The sequence below is a fragment of the Chlamydotis macqueenii genome, chromosome 6, assembly GCF_036417535.1.
Source record: "Chlamydotis macqueenii isolate bChlMac1 chromosome 6, bChlMac1.mat, whole genome shotgun sequence".
Lineage (NCBI taxonomy): Eukaryota > Metazoa > Chordata > Aves > Otidiformes > Otididae > Chlamydotis > Chlamydotis macqueenii.
Window position 1 is genome coordinate 42,095,800 of NC_141561.1, and position 23,792 is coordinate 42,119,591.

Consider the following 23,792-nt stretch of genomic DNA (forward strand, 5'->3'; position numbering starts at 1 on the left):
GGTCATGGGCCTCTCCGGTCAGCGTGCAGCCCCTCTTCTCTTCGAGAAATGTTTGCCCTCAGCATCTCCACCAGCAATGGAAGTGATGGAGACCAACTCATCGTTATTCTACCTGAAGGTGAGTATGCGGACCAGTGGGTCTGACGCGTACCAAGATGTGTTACTTTTGCTAGATAAAGGGCTCTGCTGAGAGCAGAAACCACACAAGCGGTGCTTTGGAGACCACAGGGATCCTTAGCCAAGGTGCAAGTAAATAACCAGCTACTCCTGCTACACCATCAGGCAAACACCACCCTGGAAAAGTGACTCTCATACCCTCTGCACCCCATCATCTGCTGCCCGGGAGACAGATTTTAGCCAAATCGGTGAATACCGAAACTTTGCAGGGTACAAGGAAGCAGCTCAGCTTCTGCTCAGAGCTGTGCAGTCAAGAATATAAATCTCATACCCCCAGTAGCTGCATGACATCTTTACTTTTATTGGCAAGAGAAGCAGTATACACAGCAACATTGCAGTCTCTTAGCTCGTTAAAAATATCTCAATAAATAAAACAAATAAGCAACATATACACTGGAACAGAAAATGAAAAAAAAAAAGGGGGAGGGGGGGAATAAGCCGTAGCAAATCATGGAGCAATAAGGAAGAGGTGGCAGAGTGTGGAGGGCAGTCTGTCATCCAGGCTGTACTTGAAACAAATCATGCAGGGAGCTGGGGACATGGTGTGCTTTTTTCTTCCTTTTTTTTTTTCTGAGAGCCTTGGTCCAGTTTTAACATTACTGTACATGAAATCAGGTTTTGAATTTTAAAAAATTTAAAAAAAAAGAAGAAATAATACAGCTAAGGGGAAGTAAAATCCGAACCCAAAGATTTCTCATAAATGTATTCCTGAATTAAGATTTTTCAGAAAAAAAAAAATTAGAAATAAAACCAAATGCACAGACAGACAGACACAAAACACAACAACAATGAACAACCAGGAATGTTGCTTCTCTTTTCTCTTTGGTGAGTCGCTTGGGGAGAGATGTTGCAAAGTTTCAGACCGTTAGCTTCGGTGCTGGTTTCTGCTCAGTCTAAGTGCTCCACAAGAGTTCAGAGCAAGGAAGGTCAAGAGGGGTCTTTTGGACCAGTTTACTTGAGGTTGTTAAGGTTTCAGAAGCTACAAACTTGGATATATCCCAATTCCACTTCAGTCTCAGACATGGGACAGTCTAGAGAGAAAGGAAAAAAAAAAAAAAAACAAGAAAAGAAAAATAAATACACCAAATACAGGACATCTTTCCGAGATATGTTGTCTTGTAGGGTTCTAAATCAAGGCCATGGTTCATGAACACCCATAACCACATGCTGAAACCTGCCGCTGGTCCCAGCAGTGCAAAGGCACAAGTTAATCCAGCCGCTGGGCAAGACCCAATGTGCTGGGAGCAGACCTCACTGCCTCTTCAGCAAGTGAAATGGGGAGATGGGATGCTCTCGCCACCCGAGATGGGCTTTGGAAACCCCACCCACTGTGACTCTCAGCTTCTTCCGCAAAATCAGGCAAGCTCTGCTGGAAGTGAAGACGATTTGTTTCCATTCTGGGATAATATATTTATGCACTAGCTAAGTATGTCCAAAACCAACAAAGAAGTCAACCTAAACTTAACAATTCCTTTGACTTTCAGATGTGTTGCCTAAGTTTAGATTCTGGAAATGTACAGCTTTTTTTCCTTTTTTTCATTGTACTGTGAAATGGTAAATCCAGAGGCAGGAGCAATACATCTACACGATTCCTGGTGACACAAACCTGTGTATCGTCTCTCCTCGGCCCCATTTATTGGGATGAGACAAGATGCAGCAAGACGTTGGGAAAGCCCAGTTACGTGTGGTTTTGCTCTGATCTGCAGCAACCTGCCGCTGCTCATTTGTGGGTTGGTGGGACAAACTCTGTGACCCAGCCGTGCCCATGGGAGACCCCGTCTAACTTGGAGGAAGGATGGCTTTGCAGCCAAGATGCTGTTTCTGCCTTCAGAAAGCCACCTCAGCTCATATATCAAAAAGCAGATATAATTATTTCCTCCCATTAAGGAAAGCTTCCATTTAGCCTATTTCCTTTCCTTTCCTTCTCAAAGTTATTAATTATCTAATTACAACCACATTCTGCAGATGAGCTCGGGACTTGACAGGCTGCCCAGGACCACTTAGGAAAGCTTAACTGCTTGGTGCGCGCAAGCAGCGGCGGCTTGTGTGTGCGCACATCTGACAGATGACAGGCTAGCCCTCTCCGAATGCTGGCGTTGCAGTGGCCCTAGCTGGGGAAGGACTTGGGAAAGAAAAACAAAATACAGGGAGGATGCAGGGGGAGGTGGACTAGATGACCCTTAAAGGTCCCTTCCAACCCAAACCGTTCTGTGATTCTATGGGGAAGATATGGTGGAGCAATTTTCTGCTTGAGCTCAGTTTCTTTTTTTTAAGGAATTATTTTCTCCAGCAAGGGATTGAGGATGCTCACTGCCAACTACACAACAAGTTGCCGTGCCCTGCTCTCCTCTGAACCCACCTGTGTTGTAAGACAAGGTGGAACCAAGTAGAAAGCAATACTGAGATGAGTTATTTCCACTGATTTTTTAAAATCCCACCCAGCACTGGAGAGGTCAGCACAAAGCTGCTCTTAGGGCAAAGCTGGTGATTTGCAAGCTGACTTCTTTCACCCTGGGTGAGATGCCCTGATCTGGCTGTTGCTGCAGTGTGGGGTCCTATTTCCACCGGCCCTTCCTGGTTTCCAGCAGCTCTTTTGGCTCCAGCCAGCCAGAAAAAAATGGGAATTTCACAGCAGCTCAGTGCTAACAGGGTGTTTTGTCTTTCCCATTACGGCAAGATGAATGGGCATGGTCTGCCCTACGCACTGCAGCGCTGCCCTGCCCCAGGGCTCTGGCATGGCTCTGCCAGATCCCCTCCCAGGGTTTAACCCACCCTTTCCCACCCCACACAGGGCGCCAGGACCAGGTTCATGGTGGGCAGATGAGCCTGCTGTTCAGCCATCCCTTGCCTAATGCCTGACTGACGGCCCTGGCAGGAGCAGATGATCTGGTAGGCTGTTCCCACTGCTATTTTCTGTGATTATCCACTGCACATTAGAGCATCCTATCTCAGCTGATGAAGCAAGATCATGACCAGATGCAGAGGTCACCCAAAGGAAGCTGGTGTACCCAGCCATGAAGGGGTTATTCTCCCCATCTTGACATGCACTCATGTTAACAATTTGCTGCTTGCTCCTACCACATGTTCTATGTAAGATCCACACCGGAATGTACACCTCGCTCATCCACAGACCCAATCTGTCAGCTCGAGAGAAGGGAAGAAGTGCACAAGATGAGCAACCCATCCCATGTGACCGACTCCCTGCCTTTCTTCTTCTCTTGGCCTTTGGGATATTGGATGCTGACCACTTTTGAAAATCCAGCTCCGCGTAGTGATTTTGAAAACACATGAATGGTAATGGGAGGAGATGGGCATCTGCATGAGAGGCATGCTTTGGTGGTGGGATGAGTGGAAACATGTCCACTGCAGGCAGAGAATTGATGAGACATATAATGTCTGCACCCAACCTGTTCCTCCTCAGTTACCCCCTCCAGGTCACTCAAATAGGTGAATACTGTGCTAAAACCCTGATAGCATCTTATGTGGAGCTTACTAAAGTGAGGGGACTTCAATTGCTTCTCAATTTCCTTAAAAGAGGGCTACATATATTGGAGAAATTGCACTCTAAACCTGGCTTGTGATCCTCATGACACAAAACTGGTCGGTTGGAGTCTTTCATGGGGAGGGAGGATCAGCTCCTGGCTGAGGAAGATGGATAATTCCCCAAAATACCCATGGGCTGGTCTGTTCTCCTCTCCTACCCAGTACTGGCACAACACTGCAGCCAGAGCCTTTGTGGCGGCTGCCACCCCCTAGCCCTTGTTTCTGGAGAGCCCATCTTGGAGTGTTCCAGTAAACCCAGTGCCCTGTGCCTAGGCACCCAGAAGAAGGGCTGGCTCTCACCTCCCAACTCGCCATGCACCAAAAGGGGAAGCACGGCCCCGCTTGCCTTCAGGAGCTAGAAAATGAGTCATCAGAGCCCTTTCTGGCTCTGTCCCCTCTTAAATTATAGAGAGCTTTTCTGTAATTGTTTCGTGCTTTAACGGACCCTCTCAAGGTCGCGCTTTGTGTTTATGATCCTTTAATCCCAGAGGGGCTTGGCAAGGTGTTCATCAATGCCTGCCAAGGCACTCAGCCAGTGGCTGCTCCTGCGGCAGTTCTCAGCTCTCCTCCCACCAGCCAGACTCACGGAGACTTCCTAGCGCAATCCCGCAGGAACGGCCGCGGATTTCCCATGGCAGCTGAGTGACGAGGTCTGGATCCATGGGACTTATTCTTAAAGTGAGCAGCAAAGCCCAGCGCGGATTTCGCGGGGAAGGGGCAGAGTTTCTCCCTGGCACTAAGCTGGTGTGGTGGGACCATAAAGCACCTTGTGATCCTCCAAGGTATAACTGAAGGGCATAATACTGCATTATAACAATGCGTGATTATAGTATCTGGACTGAGAAAAGATACACAGTGAAGCTCTCTCTGAGCATCCTTTCCAAGCATTTCTCTTACCCAGTAGCTTTTAACGCAGAAAACAGTCGTTGTGCACCCAGGTCCCTGCTATATGGCAGATCCAGTACAGTTCCTGCTGTACAGTGAATCGAGGGCTTGCTGCTCTGTTTCTGTTTTTTCCTTGTTTTAGGAGCATTTCCCAGCCCAAGAGCTCAGCACGAAAAAACCACAGCAGCTGAGAGCTGCGGGCTTGATGTCAGGTGGCGACAAGAACATGGCCAAGGCTGCAGGAAATTTTGCAGCAGGACCCCGAGGTCTTTGCCTGTGTAGAATTAGAGTGGGTTTGGTTACAAAGGGATTGAAGTCATCTCCATCGCACGACCAGCAGTGCAAATGGAACAGGAAATGCAGCAAAACTGTTCCTTTGCTATTTGTTTTTTTTTTTTTAAAGATGCTTTTCCAACTTATTTTAAAAGTTGAGAATGTGAAAAAATGGTCCTGTGCCTCTCTCCCTGCCAAAGCCCCTGGCAGGAAGGTGCTGGCTCACCCTCTAGCCTTGTGTATGGGGGTGGGGCCAGGCCGTGAGCGGGGGGATGAGGGGGTGCAAGCAGCAGCGAGGTGCGGCACACACCAGCTGCTCGCCTCGTGCCAGCTGGTACTGATTTTGGCAGTCACCAAGAAGTGACTGTTTCCTCCCTGCTTCCCCTTCAACTTGTGAATGTAAGAACCAGTGTGAGTTAAAGCTGAGACCCCAGCCCCACTTGGTGGGTGACGATGCCGCCTTCGGGTGCCTCCGGAGCAGATGCAGTTTCTGACCGAGTATCCTTGCCGCAAGGAGTTTGAATTGCAAGAACGGCGGGGCTGCCTGGGGTGAGGAGGGAGGATGTGAGCAGATAACGCAGCATGGCTGGGCACAGGCAACAAAAAAAGCTCTGCGACCTTCCTCCCTGGGAAAGAAACCCACACCGAGGAAGCAAATATTAAACCAGCCTGTGAGAAAGCACCAAACAAACTCAGCCGGAGATCCCCATCCCCACCATCTCTAAACTCACCCTTCCAAAAAGAAGGAATAACCGGAAAGGATTAATATAGGGATTAAAGGATTAATGTAGGGAAACATACAAGAAAGTCTACTCGGGCTATCACTGGTCCTCGGCCATGCCATTAAGTAAGGCACTATTGTGCTAGATGCCACACAACAGCTGGTGAGAAGTCACAGGCATGTTACAGGGTAAGTGGGGAAGGAGAAATCCCTTGTTAAGTTGGATCTGCTTGGAGATAACACCTAAGTAAGGTGGGGCAGGGCAAGCCCGTCAGGCAGAGACCTCACTGGTTGTCACTCTGGTGTGTACCTGCAGGGCTGGAGAGCCTCTGTATATTTATCCAGAGGAGGAAAATGTGACATAGATGAGTTATTCTGGAATAGCCCAACCACCGTATTCAAGCAATGCTGGGTTACAACACAAAAGGGGATGCTCCTGCTTTAGAAAAATCAATAAAATGTCTCAATCGGCACTAAGTAGCAGCTGCCCTTAATATTTTTTCAAAATAAATGAATGCGGCTAGTACGGTTATTGCATTACGTCGCACCCCTGGTACGCCTGCCTGCCGCACCAGTGCTGTGTGCGTCCCTTCCTGTTGGTGCGGGGACGGGGAGAAAACAACAGCGAACAATGCAAAACACGACTTGGGGGGGTGCACGTGTCAGCCCCCATGCCATCGGAGAGAAAAGGTCAGGATGGGCTGGCATGAATTATTGAAATGCCAAAGCAAGCAGGCCCAGAAATTGTGGTGTTCTTTTTCAGATTTAGGAAATGCCAAGCTGGAGGGGAACGCAAATTTCAGCGTCTTGACTCTCAGGCCATGAATTTGGATTATTTCTGTCAACGAGAGCCCTGTCTCACCTGGCTACCAGGACAGTGGGCTTGGCGTGGCCTGTGGCAGGTGACCTGGCCTCCTGAGAGCATCCTGTGCTCCTCTCTCCTCAGCACCAGTGGCCCAACTCAACCTCAGATTTCAATGCCAGTAAGACCTACATGGCAACTTGACACCTAAGACATGCAGGAGGGTCTCGCTGGGGGCACAGAAAGCACCCAGCCTGGCAGGGGTTGTCATCGTCATGGGCAGGATCCCTAGATGAGGGGCTTTAGGCTTACGTGGTCCCTAATGAACGCCCCCAATGCAGCCCTTAACCTTGCTTATTCCTGAGCATAGGGAACATCGCTCCCCGCTGCCTTGGGGATGACTGCTTTAAAAAGCATCCGGCAAGTATCAATCAGAATATCCATGGTCAGATTTGTATGCTTTGCCTTCCAGCATCCCGTGGGTTTTTTTTTATCTTCTGAAACTCAGGCTGCTTGAGCTGAAAATTTTCCATGCTCAACGGTGATTCCTCTTTCTTGTTGTTTTTTTTTTGTTTTCTGGAGCCTAGGCAAACATGGCCCAGCTGTTCAGGAGCACGAGAGTGGGAAAAAAAGTTGTGCTCCAAAATGCTGAAGGCTTCCCCGTGACTGTGTGTGGGAGGCAGGGGCAGCAGCGGGTGGAAAGCTGAAAGGCAGCATGCAAATCACCCGGCTTGCAAAGCAGCGTCCCACCTGAACCTGGAGGAAATTAGGTTTGTTTTGACCTCCTTCTGAGCCTCCCAAAATCTCCTTCCAGCCATGCAGGGGCTGAGTGTTTCTGCGAGCCATATGAAGCAGACCTAAGGCAGGAAGCAGGAGGAGGTATTTTGGCTTGGCTTTTATCACAGTGCTGTTAAATTTGCAGCCACTGTGAAGTGGACGAGATGTGCTAGGGTGGAGGCTCGGAGCTGGGCTCACAACCAGCACACTGGGGCGGATGCAGGCAAACCTGGTATTTGCTACCTGGATGAGCTAAAACGTGTTCCTTCTTTGCCTCCCTGGCCACAGAAAAGGTGGGATTCCTCTTGCCTCCCTCCTGCCTGAAGAAGTAGTCTTATGAGGAGCAGCTGAGGGAACTGGGGTTGTTCAGTCTGGAGAAGAGGGGGCTGAGGGGAGATCTCACTGCTCTCTACAACTACCTGAAAGGGCGTTGTAGGGAAGCTAGCGTTGGTCTCTTCTCCCAAATAACTTGTGATAGGACAAGACAAAATGGCCTCAAGTTGTGGCAGGGGACGTTTAGGTTGGATATTAAGAAAAATTTCTTTACTGAAAGAGTGGCCAGGGACTGGAACAGGCTGCCCAGGGCAGTGGTGGAGTCACCATCCCTGGAGGTGTTCAAAGAACGTGTAGACGTGTCAGTTCAGGGCATGGTTTAGTAGGCATGGTGGTGTTGGGTTAATGGTTGGACTTGATGATCTTGGAGGTCTCTTCCAACCTTAAAGATTCTGTTATTCTATGAAACACCTGGTGTCACATAGCAAACTGAAGTTAAGGTATGCCCAAGCACAGGCTGTTCATGCAGCCTTGCCTCTCTCCTGCCATGCCCACAAACTCCTCAAGCCCTCCCACAAAGAATCCTTTTCACCTGATGCTCTCCTTCCTCTGCTTACTTCACCCCAAAAGAAGAGCAATTGCTCCATAGGCAGCCCCCCACCGTTTCTAGAGCTTGTAGAGAAGCTTTTGCTCTGTCGGTCAAAATTAGATGTCAGAAAGTTATGCCAGAATGACATCGGTAGAATTTTCAAAGGCTTTTCAATTCTGCAATTCCCATGCTGGAATTTCTGCATATAACTTCGATCAAAAAGGCTAAAGCCCAAATTAAAACACACAGAGAATTTCAGCTGAATTTGTCAAATCTTTCGGTGTTTAAGGATGGGAAAACTCCATCTGCACACGTTGTGCTTGTGTTTACGCATGGTTCAATATATGCTCAAATATTTTTCTAGCAAAGTCAAAGGAAGAAGGGATCTGCTGTTATACACACGAAAAGTGTACATAAAGCTGCACTCATCACAGGCATTGGTTGGATCTGCGCCAAAGGGATATTCTCAAATTATCTTACGGAGTTGTTAGCTGCCCCCAGAGCCAAAATGGACAGTACCGTATATTTGAAATTTAAATGTTTTTGGTGGTTTGGATGATGCAGAAATGCAACTGTTCAGGAAAAATACCACATTGTTTAGGATCAGGAGGACCTTTGCGAGCAGGTAAACATGTGCCCTCCCTCATGGGAAAAGCCATCACATGGCAACCTCTGAGAAGGACGGAGGAACACATTTTGGAACATCGTTTCCACACAAAGGCATTTCGGAAAGGGTCCCCCTTCCACTTGGCCGCACTGCAATAGGGTGCCTGGGTGAGGAAAACAAGACGGCGGTGTGTGAGGTGGGACGATGATGCTTTGTTTGCATCCTTGAGCACATCTACCTTGCTGCCCATGCATCTGCCTGGCAAACCAGCCCGTACTTGCTTGTGCAATTGTCCCTGGCATCCCCAGCTGGAATGCAAGGGACTTTCTGAGCACAATCAGAGGTGAGGCACAAAAGGGAAACTGAGGCACAAAGGAACAGCACTGGTGACTTGTTAGAAGAGCAGAAATCCCCTGATTTTTAGGGCATTTCCCACCACAAAAGGCTAAAAAGATGGGGATGGGGAATAAATTCCCATCCACAGGGTTGCTCCCGGTCCTTGTGGACACAGGACAGACCCCTCCATGGGCCAGGAAAGGAGAGAATCCAAAATCACAGCCATCCCTCAAGCAATGGAAAAGGCAGCAGGGCAGGTCTGCAAGGCTTCAGAGGGGAGGAAGTGGCGGAGAAAGGAATTTGGATGATTATGTACATGCAGGGAGGGGAGAGAGGGCCAAAATCAGATCTAATGCTGCGGGTACAGACAAACTGAAACCAGATACCCTGCCTTGTGTTTTTCTGCCTTTGCTGGTATGAACCCTTATCAACCATCCACTCTTGAAGTCTCCCAGATGAAGGAAAGCCACAATTATGTTCATCTTACAGCTGGGGAACAGTTTAAAAACATATCCCTCACAGTTGTTCATTCCTGAGCCACAGCCCCCCGGCTCTGCTATCGCCAAAAGTACCCCTTGCCGTCTAGAGGAAAACCTCTAATCTGATTTACCTCAGGCTTTTCAGACCCTGGAGGATTTATCTGCCCATGGCTGGACCAAGGGAAAACATCCTCCCTGAGTCCAACGGCTTCCTGGTTTGTTATCAGGAGCGTAACTAGCTGTTTGACGGAGATGTGGCATAAGAAAAAGGAGATTTAAGCCTTTTCTCTTCCCTCTAAGCTGGTTTCTGTCTTCCCATCCCATCCCGCCCAACATCGAGAAAGGTTGCTGTCTTGCTCACACCTCACTGTCCGGGAAAAATTGCAGCAATGGAAGATCCTAAAGGGACAATGCTAAAAAAAATAAACCAGTAGGAGAGCTGATGGTCCTGGTACCTCCTGCCCGTGTCTCCTCCTGGCCAGCGGAGCAGGACAAAGCCTGGGAACCGAATCAACCGCCAAAACCAGTTCCTCACCCAGAGCTGAAACAAATCCAGGGCACTTACGAGTTCTCCTCTCACATAACTACCCGCGGGAGGGAGAAGTGGACTGGTTCAATTTTTTTCAAAACAAGTCTAATGTCAGCAAGCAGCCAGTACTGATTGAAATGACCGAATAATCTTGCTTTAAATTCTTCTAAATTCCTTTTTTTCCCCCCTCACTGTGCTGCAGAAGGGCTCATTGGTCCCCATGGCCACCCATCCAAACACACATTATCTCTGCAGTAGACGTCGGGGCGTGTTGTCCTGAAGGGCCACCAGACCTGTAAGGTGGTGGCTGTAAGTTTTTTTTTTTTCCTTTCTCTTTTGTCAGATTTTTTTTTCAATTAAAAAAAATCACAAAATGTAGAAAACTGACATTTTAGAAGTTCATGAGATAAAATTCAATTGCAATGCAGTTGACACTGCTGTGTTTACCACATGGCCTGCATTTAAAACTGCTTTATTAATCTATGGGCGTATCTATTAACAGATTAGTCAGCAGTTAGTTGACTGCTTTTGACTGCCACATACTTCAGCATTTTGGTACCCATCGTGCAGCTGACCTTCTTGCACCCAGCTTGTAATTAAAGGTGAAAAATGAGCTTTCCCATTCTTCCAGCTTCAAGCATCCCTCTGCAAGGCTAAACTACCTGGAGCAAAAGAGGTGTCTGCGGTATCAGAGGAGGCTGCAACCCTCACAGACAAGTTTAACACCTCTGCGTTCTCTGATTTCGATTTGTTTTCTTAGCTTCTAATAACCAAGTTGTTGGTCTTTCCTTGGGACTTCAGTTCCTTTCCATTTGAGAAGAAGAGATGCTCACCAAAGAGAGAAATGGAAGGGATGGTGCAGCCCCATCCTGGACTTGCGAGATGCTGGCAAGCTTGGACCTCCTCTGGGCAACCAGTTCTGCGCCGACGCGAATCGGCGTAGCCCACCCATGCCCATCAGCACAAGAAAGTTGAGGTGGCCTCCATCGCACCCAGCAACTTGTGAGCTCAACAAATTCCCATGGAAAAACTTGCACTTTGGGGCCCCAAAATACCTAGAGAAAGTCTCTTCCCCGCATTTTGGCCTCTGGCTGATGGCCCTAGCCCAGATAAAATCAGTTGCCTGCCTCATGATAGGGAGGAGCAGCAAGATCTCTGCAAGGAAGTGTTTCACTGCTGGGAGGCTCAGAGTTTCTGCGTTATGTCCTGCCTGTCTGCAATAACCTCTGGGCAGCCAGTGATGTTTGCTCTAAGGTGCTGCACCCCTCCCTCGCCAGAAAATTAAACAACAAAAAAAAGCTTTAAACAGGAAGGAACCCCCCCAAAGGAACATTTCCCCCAGCCCTGCACTCCTCCACAGCCTGAGCATCGGCATCTGTGGGGTGGCGGGGTCTATCGCAGCTGGAGGAGGAGGTGGGTTTTTGGGAGCCCCTTGTTAAACTCTTGGCAGCACATCACTGAAAGTGCGGCCAGAAATTGCTGAAAAGCGGAAGCTGCTAATGAGTGGCTGGAGCAGGAAAAAGCAGGGCGGCTTTGACGCTTGAAAGGACCATCTGAGCTCCGTCCTCAGCTCTGCCCATCTGCCTGGTGGGTGGCTGGGAAGAACAAGTGCTGAGGGGACACCACCAGCATCTTCTGACCCGCGAAAGCCTGCGGATGGGGGCAGAGGTGGACAGATGCTCACAGCAAAAGCCATGTGCAAATCTTGCCCTGCAGGGATACAGCTTGCAAGCTGAGGCTTAATTTATTTTAGGGTGGAGTTGCATGACATGTTACAGTTTAATGGCTTACGCCATCGGCTGTGCTACGATGACGGGCCATGTATCTGCGGTAAGCTCTTTGGGAAGTAAAAGGTATCGGTGTTTAAGACAAACATGTTCTTGTAGGCTGATTGGGACTATATGCTAGGAAAATATCAGTAGGAATGGGGTTCTTCTTCCTCTTGGGAATACGTGGAGAGGGTGGCTTAGGGCAGCTGGCACCACACGCGGCACAGTGTGCAGCAACTGAGATAGGAACACAACTGAGGTAGGAAACGGGCTGTGGAAATACCCTTCTGCCTCCAGCCCCGTTTAGAAGAGCGTTGGACAAAGGGAAACCTTTTCTGTTTTCCCCTGTGTTCCCGCCAAAATAATACAAATTGTAGGAAAAACACCTTCTCTAAAAATAAATATATACAGCTGCAGCTTTATTCTTTTTTGAAGGGAACTCTTCTGGTCTGGCCTGCTCAGCCAGCAGCTTCCCTGTTCTCCTTATTTTTCCCTGTGCACACAAGCATTCAGCTGCAGTTTTCAAACCCGATGAAGGGCAGCATCCCTGAGGGACACGACAAGCTCCGGTACCAGGCACCAGAAGGTCCTGCCCCGTGGATGAGACCTTTCGTACTCATTTCCCCACTTCATCTGGCCCTGCCCTGTTTAGAGTACGTACTTCGGGAGCAAGTCTTGCTGTATCCGTACGTAGCTGAGCAGAGGGAGGAACAGCCTCAGCTTTTTTTCATCAGTGCAGCACAAAGACTCTGTAATAATCTTGACTTCTAAGAGTAAATCAGCAAGTGGATGATAGCAGCCATGCGTTATGACTGACTCAACTGCCAGTGATTAATGCCAGTGGAATTAATAACAACAACAAAACCCCTGCTTTAAAAGCATCACTTTAAAAAAAAAACAAAAACAAAACCAAACAAAACCAAAATCTAGGGCCACCCACTAAAAAGCATAAACTAAAAGTTTGCATAAAATCAATGGCATTTCACGGGCTTCTGTGAACAATCTGCAGGACAGGTATCATTTCCTTATGAACTTGGGGCGCCTTTTAACGTTCAGTACGATCACTGACAAATAGCAGCTGAAACACCTGTAGGCCAGATGTGCGCAGCTGTACGTGTGCTACTGCCGATCCATCTTCAGATTACATCACGCTCCAGATGCCTGACTTCAGAAATGCTGGGAAGGCAGGGCTGGAGGGAGCGAACGGCTAGCTTAGGCATCCCTTTCTTCCTGACAGCCATGCCGTGCCTCCTCTCCATGCAACGCCCAGCCCTTCTGTTGTCACCTTGACCTGCACCGCGCAACCTCAAAGCACACAGAGGGGAAGCTCCGGCCAGTCCTGCAGCCATCCTGTAGCCAGGAATGATGCTTCTGCATTAATAATGTGCTGGGGAGATGGACTACAAATCATCCACCCTATGCTTCTACCACCTGGGACCAAAAAACCCCATCACCACCTGCCTTTGAATTGGTCTATTCTGGTGTTTCTCCACACAGCTTCACCATCTCTCCACGGGCACACACATGTGTGTGTACTCGTGGGTAAAGGGACTGCTGTGAAAGTCAAGTGCTTTTAAATTTCACTGGATTCATTCCCCGGTAGAAGTACGGTGTTTGTGCCTACAACACTGGGAAGAAAGACTTTGCCTGCCCTGACTTGGAGGTGTTTGCTGAAAAAAGACACTGGGGCTTTTTGCAGTTGGAGTACTGAAGAAAGTTTTCCATTTGCTGCATGAAGCTGTATTTGCTCTTCAAAACTGGCAAGCAGATGCTGGGGCAGATTCCCTGAAGCCTGGGGGATTTAGTCCTCAGTTTTTACAGTTACGGCTCTTTAGAGAGCATCACAAAAAGCAAAGCAGCAAGGATTCCCCCTCAATGCACGCTCAACGTCACTGCACCCGGGTTTTGGCAGAGCAGGGACCTGCATCCCGAGTGACATTCCCAAACATTTGCTGAGGAAAGGGTGCTGCTTTGGCACCTCCCCCCTAGCATGAGGCAGCGTTCGAAGAATGCGCCCTCGCTCGCCGCACCCCGGTCCCTGAAGTTGGCGATTGCAGTTGCTCGGCCCTGTCCCAGCAGCGTTTCACAGGGTGGCAGGTGTAGGTTTTTGATAACCACCCAAGCTCTGAGTAATGGCGGTGATTCAGCCGATGTGTTACTAATCTCCCAGGACTCACGGAGGGGATTGTACCAGGCCAGGTCTCCATCTGGGATTAATCAACACCGCTTCATTGAAGTCAAGGGGCCAAATTCTCACTTGGAATAAACCGGTTTAACTCCACTGGAGTCAATAAAGCTACTCTGATCTTTTTTTATGGCAAGAATAGTCCAACTCTTTAAAATACGTGGGGTTACAGGGTGTTGCCCTCATGCAGAGGGAGTTATGTTTTTATACGCCAAACAATCCCGCTGGGTTAGAAGTACTTGGCATCGAGCACGGCACTCTGGTGTGTACCGGTGCTGTTAAGCATGTTGGGCTTCAGAGAAAGCCACCGGCCAACATGTGAGGCCGGGGCGAGCACAGGAGCCCCCTACACACCCGGTCAGCTGCATTTGCCTTTTGGGCACCCTGTACTTGGCTGACGCTAACACACTGCCTCTGGGAACGACTACAGTGACTTTGAATACGCATATTGGTAGACCAGGGCTTGTTTTGCAGTCGTTATTTGATAGTGCCCAGAGGCTCCTTCTCTCTCTTTGATGGTCTGGCAGCTACGATAACATGGACACAAGCCTGGCAAGAGCTCTCCCGTGTCCTATGCCTCCTGGGCCACTTTTTTCCCAGTCTTGCTGCAAGTACTGCACTCTACGGTCCTTCTCATAAACTTTACGGCTTCTACCTTCCATGCAGATGGCATTGCCCATGCTTAAAACCAGCCCTCCAGAGTTCAGCCTGAGTCCTATCACCCACTTGCCACTCATTAGTTTAATGACCCCCCCCCTTCCTTCCCCTCCTACCTTGGTGTTTATAAGCAGCCCTCCTTTCCCCTGGCTCCTTGCTGGCATCTTCTTAAGGCTGGTCTCTGCTGCCTGGGGGTGCCCAACACAGCTTTGCAAGGGGGGGAACCTTTGCAGGACAAGTGGCAGGAGGTAAGGTTATTTGTAAGGTTAGAAGGAATTTTGGAGTCTGCAGGATGTTGGTTTTTTTCTTTTTTCTTTTTTTTTTTTTTTTTGTAATCAATTTGAATACACTGCTTCAGCATGGTCTTGTTTGCTGTTCTTCAAATCTCTTGACTGGCTCCCCTTGAACAAGTGCTTGAATGCCTGTATTGTTTTTCAGCTTGCTTTGGGCTGTGGAAGAGCTCCTAGTTAAGACTGGGCTTTCTGGAGTGGAGGGCAGTAACACAGCAGCTGGTCATGGGTGAAGCATTTTATCTTTATTTTTGCGATTTCTGATGGCACCACCCTACTTTGGGCTTGTGGTTTTCCAATGAGATAGCAATAACCTGCTTGTCCATGTCTGTGCACTGAGCAAATGTGATTCACACTTTTTTTTGTTTCTTTTTTTTTTTTTTTCAAGACTCATAAGGCTAGCATCATTGCTTACAACTTGGCTTGAGGTTGGCCAGTAGCTTTACAGGCTTTCCTGAAACAGTTACGTGCGTGATGCTGGGCAAGCAAGTAACGGGAAGCAGGAGAGGGACCGCTCTTACTCATGGTCTCTTTAGCAACACATTTCCAGTCGGGATGGTGCTGTGAGCTGCCCAACCCACTGCTGTGCTCCGAGAGCCTGCGCTCACATAAACTAAATTCCTGGGGGTTTTAACTTCCTCTGCAATGAGTAACTAGTAATTTTTCAAATTTTTTTACATGAATCAGTGAACTGGGAGTGGACACCAGAGGTGTGGTGTATTCTGCCTGTTGTCTATCAGCTTTCTCTGTTGCTGTTTTGTGTTTCTTTCCTATCAATAAGCTATCCACTTCAGAGTTGTCATGTCAATTTTTCATCACACTTCTGGAGTTTACAGCTTCACCAGTGGCAAAACAAAGTTGATTGCTCCCTTGGTGCTGTTTTTCAAAGGGGAACAAACAGCCTCACTCCAGCAAGTTCAAACTCTTGGAGGAAGAAACATGCCAAGATGAAATCTCTGCTAAAGGAGCAAAAAAGTCAGTGTGTCCTTTGTCTCCGTTTAGTGAAGTATTTAATCACATGCCTAATGTCTGAACGTGCGCCATTAGCCCTGCTGACTTCAGTGGGATTCAGTGTGCGCAGTGCAATGTGCTCTGCTGAATCCGAACAGGCTAGCGACAGACTCCCGAGAACTTGGTGTTGTATGCAGTGTGCACACAGAAGCCTAGGAAAAAAGCTCTGGAAAATTGGTTTACATGGTCTTTTCCAGCCTGTCATTCTGCAAAAGGCAGATGTGTGTTTTCTTGTGTCCAGTTGTCAGGGGTTTTTGGATTTCGGTGATTAAATGACTGGGCTAAGTCAATATTTTCAACCAAATTAGTGCGGATGACTCAGCTCAACGCCAGCTGGCTGGTCTTGTTTAGGTTTGCCAGCTGCAGGCTGGACTTGTTTGAACCTTTGTGTCTGAACTCTGCTGGGTTCCCAGTGAGCCAATAACCTGTATTACTGCTGTGCTGATGCAATCTCCTTTCCGGGGGCGGAAGAGGAAGAGGAGCTTTCTGCATCTGTTCAGAACAAAGACTTTTGTGCTTTGACTTTGGCAATGCCTTTCCTCTCCAAACTGCACAAGCTGTCCTAGGATCTGCGGACCTGCGCTAAGCTTGTGCTCCTGTGAACCAGGAGCCTGCTGCTGGTGAGCGAGCAGCTTTTCTGCTCTATACAGCTAAGTGTTACGTGCAACCTGTGTTTGCAATACAGCAAATACTTCCTTAAGTTTATTGTTCTCCAGGTTAAATCTGCACGTGTGTGAAGATGGAGGGAGGCTGGACGTCACATTTAATGATTGAAATGGAAGCTTTAAAGGCTCATCAAGAAATCAAATTGATTGATTTCTTAAGAAATTGACTGCAGGTAGGGTGTGTGGAAGTACTGGTCTGTCTCTGTCTAGAGAAATGTGTCTGCATGCTTCTATACAGAGTGCACAGATCGTCTGTGATACCATATTGAGACTTCAAACATACCCTAGGTATGGAAGAGCATAGGATATCTGTAGTGACTTAATTTAAGCACTTTTCACTCTCTGCTTTTTACCAGTTAAAGATGCTGTGTTTTCTTTTGAAGTTTCTGGACAAAACTCTAATTCAGGCATCTATATAAGCCTACCATTATTCAATTTGTATGTACACCGCACACTTCCCCTACACATGTATGCACCTGTAATGTGCATACGTAGAATCCTAGAACCTTTAAGGTTGGAAGAGACCTCCAGCATCATAAAGTCCAACTGTCAACCCAACACCATCATACCTACTAAACCATGTCCTGGAGTGCCATGTCTACATATTACTACATATAATAAACATTATTATATACCTATAATACGCATACATATTGTTATATACCTGTAATGTTGGTGTTCGGCTATCAGGGAGCGCAACCATAGGGATGCTGTTGACAACCAAAGAGATTCTGGTTTTAGACATCACACCTTCTCTTCCACCCAATCCTCAGTTTTTGGCAAATGTGACTAGCTGTATTTCCTACTACACTCACACTTGAAAAGTGAATGGGTTTCAATGATCATCAGTTCCTCAATTAAATGGCTCCCTAAAAACAGTAGTTCTTTAAATCAACATCAATAAATGAGTGAATGGAATGAAATTTTAGGAGATGGCTTCAGAGAGACTGGCTGGTTCTTGTAGCACAGGTTTTTTCCTTGAAGGTGGAAGTAAGAAATGTAAATGGAAAGGAGCTCAGAAGCTTCCCCTACCTGTATGGGGTAATAGTAGAGACCCCTGCCCAGAGCAGGGTGCCTGGCTGGGAGCTAGTCTCTGCGAAGTGTCTGACAATGCAGCCTGCTAGAACTGCGGCTGGAAATCTCGCAGCAATGCAATGTGCTTCTGTCCCTGTGGGACTGGCAGGAAGTTTTTGGAAATCAGCAGTCGCCAAATGAAAATAACTCATTTATTGTGAGTGCCATTCCTGAGGAGCTGCTGGGCCACACTTGTGTCCTGGAAGCACACGGATGCACCCTATGCGAAGCTTAATACGACATCCCACATGATCTGACTGAACAAAGTGATCTCTGCCCTTTCCATACTAACTTATGTTTTTAGTTTACTGCATAATCTGGCCCTCTAGAAAGTCCCTTCAGGAGGTCACACAGCTGAAATAATAGCTAATGATTTTTTTTTTAAATTATTTGGGAGTTATTAAATACTTTCCTCTTCTTTTCCTTCCCTCCCCTCAGGCCCTCTTTGGCAAACACTCCTGGGTTATTCCACTGGAGTGCCTTCCCTATCTGGGGCAGGGCATGCTGCAAAAGCATACTGGTGTGTATGAAGGAAGGACCTACACTCATCTCCAAGTCTTTCTGTGTTGCCCAAAACTAGGTAGGGCTGGGATAAGAAAGCTAGCTGAGGTATACCGTATCACAGCAGCTCCAGAGGCCAAGGAGAACTGTTGGCATTGCTTTTCCTGCCAGAGATGTCTTTATTCAGCTTCCATCACCTCACTTGGCTGTTTCATCTCTGGTTATTGGATGGTCTCAGACCCAGGGGATGGAGCTCTTGGACTTCTCCAGCATTAAACCATCCAAACTATTTCCATCTACACTCTGCTAATGGAAGGAGCTGAGTTTGTTCCTTTCAGTGGAACTATGCCTGGTTTCATAAGCTAGACTCTGCTACAGGGATTGGTGACTTGTATCCATTCTGGGGGAATCTGGTGCCCTTTTCCATGTTTGCGAAGATTCTCCTCTGTGCGTGGGCTGTGGATGAGATGCTTAGCTTTTGGGGGCTCACTGCATGGCCAGGGGATCACCTTTGGTGAGACTCAGCCAAGTCGTCTTGTTGGCTGAGGATTGCTCCTAGGCACAAGAGAGACAAGGGAATGCCTGTGGGCTGCCCTTCCAGGGAAGGGAGCTGTGGTCTAATCCAGGGACTAGAAATGTCTGTGGAGATGGCCTGGACCACTGCAGTATCAAGATATTTTAGGGCTGCTCTGAACCAGCTTGTGTCTTCTCCTGGGCTTCAAACCTGAAAATGCTTCTTTATCCCTACTTATGTTAGTCTTGTATATTATGGATTTAAGTTTTTCCAAGAGATTCAAAGAGCAGCTAAATGATGAAGATGCTCAGACTTGAGCGTAGGCTGGCATTCTCAAAAGGATCAAGGATATTTAATGCCCTTCCAAAAAAATCTCAGTTCTGGAGGGGCCTTAAATCTCTTTGGCCTCATCTCTTGGCACCAGACTGCTCATCAGATCCTGTCACTCCCCTAATAACAGATCAGAGGAAGGCTGTTTGAAGGCCAAGTTCAGTGTGATGCTCTGGTGGGGAGTAGGCACTTGCACACAGCAAGGATGAAATAGTTTTATCATGCTTCAACTTGATGGTGTTTGAACAAAAAAAAAAAACCTAGCTTCCTGCTGGGTGGGGACCTGCAAAGCCATCAGAGTGAATTTTGACCTCCCCCAGATTTGGTAGCTGATAAGAGCTTGGGGCCTACTGCTCCTGCAGGAGAGCTGGTGGGGGCTTCAACTCAACTTTTGGTTGAGATTGGGACCAAGGTGGGAGAGGAAGTGGGGTAACTTTCCCAGTAGCCTGCAGGTGGTCTCTGAGAACCCTGTTTACATCTTTCCTCTTTCCATAATTTTGTACCCTTGGAGGATGTGTAGGTGTGGAAAGGGTGCTGCTGGCTCCTGGGAGTCTTCCTGCCTCCAGCCTGTCTCTTTCTTGACCCTGACGCTCATGGCAGGTCTGGCTGCTTCCCCTTCATCCCAGTCATGGTGCCCACAACATCCCTCTAATGCAGTGCTCTGTGGTCTGCACAGCAAAGTGGAAATTCCCAACATGAGGAGCAGGCTTCTCACATTAGCATGATGCCTGGTCAGTCTCAGCCTCCCTTTGTGATAAATCCCAGCCCAAGCTGCTCATTCTGCCTCTTCCCCTGTCTCCAAGACCCTTTTGCTTCCTCTGCTGTTGGTCTCCTGGGCTCTTTCTCCTGGTCTGCTCCTCCTTCATGCCCCTCAACTTTGCTCCCTCTGTGCTTTGCTCTGCTCCATCACTTGACTCAGCTGAGAGGAGTGTGCAGGAGATGATGATCCCAGCTCTTGGTTCGGATTCCCTCATCTTTGTGCTGTGCCTTCTCCCAGTTTAGGGCTCCTTGCTATCTGCCAGGCTCAACTCAGTTCCAGCAAAGGATGGGGAGATGTGTGTGAGCATGTGTGCTCCTGGCAGCTCTCTGTAATATCACTGATTCCACTTCTTCAGGCTCCTCCTTGTGGTTGCAATGTCTAGCTTTATTGGTATTTTATTAAAATCTTGTGCAATTTTTAAAATTATGATATCAACAGAGCATGTAATGTCTTATTTAATCAATTCATGCAGTATTTTTAAGAGGGGATGTTTCTAGTCTTCGGACTTCAGGTGGAAAAGCTTGAATACGTGCTCTTCGAAGAGTTCAAAACCAGCAAGAAGAGGTTGAAATTATGGTTTCTGAAGTCCTGCCTCAGTTCCTGTCTGATGTGGGGGGGCTGGCAACTGCCTGGGAATGGGGAGGAACCAGGGGCGCAGGCTGTTCAAAGCTGTGGAAACAGAAGAGGGCTTTCCCAGCAAGGTGAGGATAAATGCTCCAAGTATTAGTGTGACTCCTAAAAAAGATATTCAGTCCTGCATTCAACAGCAGCTATCACTGTTGTACAAATGGAAGCGAGGGAGGTTGCATCTCTGATCTAGGAAGCCAGGGGAGAAAACTAGCCCAAGAGGTGTTTGGGGTCTGAATTACTATCCAGCAGCACTGGGCAGGTGTTTCTGCCTCTGCCCTGAGTTTTGCATTTGTGTACTGACCATAATGGTGACTTTTTATTTTAAATACATCCCCATCTCTGCAAAGTCTCTGGTGGTTTGTGAACCGCAGCACTGCTGATTTAAAGCATGCCTAAATATTTAAGGAAAGTCTGATTTAAGCTCTAAATGCTTGCTCATCAGTTTTCCTTTTAATCATTGGAACTGTTGGGACTCTAAAGCCCCCTCGGCTCCCCCAGTCACTTTGCAGGGCTTTTTAGCAATTCTGCCTTTAACTGGAGACCTTGGGGATGGCTCTGGCCCAAGTGAACTCCTCGATCGTTGTGCGGTATTCTCTTGGTGGTACCCTGAGATCAGCAGATGCTGGCCTTTCTCTCAACTCCCACTCAGTGCCTCAAATCCCAGGGAAAGCTCTCTTTCCGCTGCTACACCCTGTGCTTTGAAGACAAAAATGATTCTGGAGGTTTTGGAGGGGTTGGTTTGTACGGTTCAACTGCCTTCAGAGATTCGCGAGGGTTTGCAGAGCTGAGATAAGGAGCCCTCCAGGCACAGCCTGCTCTGTTTTTGGTGCCAGCCCTCCACATGCTTACCCTGCCTGGGAAAAAGCCAGTTCTCCCATGAGCATCTTCCTGAGTTACGTGGCGAAGATGTCCTTTGCCACCAGCCTGGTGCTGCTAGCCCCTCAAAAAAGCAGCAACCGGTAACAAATAATTTGGGACTACCATGGACGCATTGAGTCTGTGCAACTCCTATGAGCGCCTGGGTGCAAACCACCCCCTTGCACAAAGCGGGTGCTGGTGCCTGTGGAACCAGGGTCTTGCTACTGGCTTCAGCAGGAGTTGGGTTTGGGGTGTATTTTTCTTTTTTTTTTTTGCTGTTGTTGTTGTGCTGCAGCTCTGCAGCCTCCTGTTTGCTTGTTTGGAAAGCTGTCACTTGCGTTGCGCTGCTGGGAGCGGTTCCCGGGGAGCAGCGTGGCCTGCGCTCCATGCTCTCTTCGTTATCTGCTCCACTAACATGTGGGCCTGCCTCGTTGCCTTTCATGTTTGCTGCTTTTTCTTTTTTACTCCTTTTCTTTAGGTCACTTGTTTTGGGTCACTTTTTGTCTCTCAATACTAACTCCACTGCAGGGTTTTCCAGACTTGTTGCTTTCCTGACTCTGGAGGGGTGTTTTGTTCTCGTTTATTTGTTTTGCTGGCCAGAATACAAAAGGTTAAACAGTTTGGAGAACTTTATTCTGTATTTACAGCCGAGGTAGGTTTCTAAATCAACAGTAGGTTGTGCATTAGAGTGACTCACAGAGCTGCTTAACCTTTTTCCTTCCGTTTTGTCTCTCTCCCAATCTGAAGCGCACATCTGCAATTTAGATCTCAGAGAGAAGAAGCTATGAAACGCATACAAATGGCTGTGGGTAGCCTGCTCGGCCTGGCCCTGCTGCCCAGCTGGTTTCCCTCTGGCAGCAGTCAGATCCCGCTGGGATGCAAAAAGCACCCAAAAAAAAAAAAATACAGGGTGCCAAGAGGATGCTCCGCGCTGTTGCGGGGACAACCAGTAAAGGAGAAAAACCAGTCCCTGCTGCAAGCAGCAGTGCGAAACGAAATGGGCCGGAGGTGAACAGAGTGAGTGGGGTCTCCTTCATCAACCACCATCTCTGCAGAGGCTCCCCAGCCTCGACATCTTAAAAGAGCTCAGTCCCTCAGTGAAGGGGGATGCTTTCTGGCAGACCTGTGGGTGCCAGCAGCTGGGGCGCGATGCCCGTCACGTCCTGCGCTGGTGCGAAGATGGCCGAGTGGCTGGTAGGAATGCGCCGCATCCTGGCAGGGGTTTGCCACACCAGAACAACCTGATCCATTTAGTTGTTATCACCTATTACAAGTTGTGATGTCAAAAAAAAAAAAAATTTGAGGCGCAATCTGCTGCTCCTGGCTGTCAGCCCACAATATTTTCTGCCGTTTTATGTATGGGGTTATTTACATCCACGCTGCATGCTGTGGTTGCAGGATTCCCTCCTCCCTGCAAGGAGACCTGGGAGGCCTGAGAGAAGTTTTTTTTCCTTATGTTTAGATCACAAATTACCTTGCTCTTGAAGCCTGCCAATTTGCTGAGGTTTTTACTAACGAAAGGACTGCACTGCACAACCCACATGGAGTAATCTTAAAATTCTGGTTGTTTACTGGAGTAGCTGTTGATAAAGAAATGAAGTAAACCTGTGCTTGTTTTGTTTGGAGCTGATCTGAGAAATCTCCTATTAAGACAAGGGCGTAACAGCTTTAAACTATACACGTAGCAGAACACCCTAGTGAAAAGGATGAAGCTTTTCAGGGGAAAAAGCCTTGCTTTGTGAGGCAGCTCCCACACGTGCTGCATGCTCCCTGCTAGACATATAATGCCATGTGCCCCTTGAATGCAACCTCAAACCCACCTTACTCTTTAAAATAGTGAATCCTGCCCTCTAGTGCCAGAAAATGCTGAGTCAGCAAGAGCCCAGGAGTGAGCTGCCCTGAGGGCCTGTGCCTTTCCACCTTTCTTCATCAAACAGCTCTCCCAGCCTGGGAATCTGCCCATGATGGGGCTGCTGGGATAGGGAGAGCTGCTGAACAGGGTTGTGCGTCATAAGGATGTTTGTGCGACAGTTTGGGGACGGGGTACCCCAGTAGGGCTTTTGCACAACTTCCTGGGTGATTTCAAGCAGATGGGAAGGTCCAGCCACAGGGGTGCTGCTGGGGCCATGAATGGGAGGGATGGGTGGCCCTTCCGTACACAAGCAAGGCCGCAGAAAACGGAAAAACTGTTTTGTATAAACTGCTTCCCTCCTCCCCTGTCCCCTTCTCTTGGATCAGAAATGCTGGCGATTGGGAAAAGGGGGAGGAAAAAACCGACAGAAAGCAGAAATCCTGCAAAGTCACCTACAGTTTTCCTCTGATGCACATTGGGGCGTGAGCGCTGGCGTGGCTGCGAGGGTGGGTTTGTTTCTTTAAGGTGTCTCCCAGAGGGAGGATCAGCGAAATGCGATGTGGCAGCTATGGTAACTCCTCTTGGCTTTCGGCGCACAGCCCTCGCTGATAGCACAACTTGCTAGCGAAGAAGGTACAGCTGTCCAGGCCTTGGCAGGGATCCCCACCCTCTGCTTGCTGCCAAGGGCCATTTTTCTTTTTTGAA

The 23,792-nt window shown here is 48.2% G+C and overlaps 1 protein-coding gene across 1 annotated transcript in view; it reads right to left on the minus strand.

Moving 5' to 3' along the window:
- Positions 1–534: 534 nt before the first annotated feature.
- TWIST2 (twist family bHLH transcription factor 2) overlaps positions 535–23,792 on the minus strand; it is a 34,018-nt gene continuing 10,760 nt past the window's right edge. Inside the window, exon 2 of the mRNA XM_086751007.1 lies at positions 535–1,208. The gene's annotated coding sequence lies outside the window, so the exon portion shown is untranslated. The remainder of the gene's footprint in view (positions 1,209–23,792) is intronic.